Source organism: Nannospalax galili, unplaced genomic scaffold, assembly GCF_000622305.1.
Source record: "Nannospalax galili isolate Female #2095 unplaced genomic scaffold, S.galili_v1.0 scaffold9, whole genome shotgun sequence".
Classification (NCBI taxonomy): Eukaryota; Metazoa; Chordata; class Mammalia; order Rodentia; family Spalacidae; genus Nannospalax; species Nannospalax galili.
This window is the reverse complement of record NW_008360332.1, coordinates 199957-201115: the sequence shown is the minus strand read 5'-3', so window position 1 is coordinate 201115 and position 1159 is coordinate 199957.

Here is a 1159-nt window from a genome sequence, read left to right as displayed (position 1 = left end):
TGTGTCTCTATTTTTCTCTGAGATGTGTTCCTAACTCTCACATGGAATCACTCATCCCTCCCCCCGGCCCCCATATATGCAGTTAACAATCGTTAGGCTGCCGTGAGATTGCATAGCCAAAAGACAGGGCGTATATTTGTGTCATGGTCTGTTCTTCCTTTTTTCTTTGGGCTTTCTGAATAACACCTATTTGTCTGCCTCCTTTGACCACAAAGCTGATGTGATGACAGGTCTCAACACTGAACTCTAGCTATTCCAGACTCTCATGTCAGATATCACTGTCTGGAAAAGCATCCCATGAAATCTCAGAATAGTGTAGAGGAGGCAGTGAGATCAGCCGCTAGTACAGCCTTGAGCTTATGCCACACTACCCTTCGGGATTTCCAAGAGAGACCTCCCAGAATGTGGATGGATCTTCCCCAAAGGATAAAGTTCTGTGCTTAGGCTGCCGTGAGATTGCATAGCCAAAAGACAGGGCGTATATTTGTGTCATGGTCTGTTCTTCCTTTTTTCTTTGGGCTTTCTGAATAACACCTATTTGTCTGCCTCCTTTGACCACAAAGCTGATGTGATGACAGGTCTCAACACTGAACTCTAGCTATTCCAGACTCTCATGTCAGATATCACTGTCTGGAAAAGCATCCCATGAAATCTCAGAATAGTGTAGAGGAGGCAGTGAGATCAGCCGCTAGTACAGCCTTGAGCTTATGCCACACTACCCTTCAGGATTTCCAAGAGAGACCTCCCAGAATGTGGATGGATCTTCCCTAAAGGATAAAGTTCTGTGCCTTCCATGTGGCTGGGATTCCTCTTGATATTCTTCCTCCTCACCCATGTGAGAGTGAGTGAGGCAAACATTAGATTTTCAATTTTCTTAACCACTAAACTATACCACACAATCACCAGTAAATATGGACATACAAAGTCTTTCCTCCACAAACAAATGGACAGGAAGACAAGGATCACAAAATACTTACCTTGGTTTCAAATGATAAGATGAACACACATCAAACAAATATAAGCGGAATTATCTGACTGTGAGACTTGCTGTAACTAGACAAATATAAATAGCCTAACAAAATGCTTTTGACTAGTTACGTTGTATTTAGGAAAGCTTTTCTACATGCAGTATGAAAGTATAAGGCAGTCAAGAGGAAGT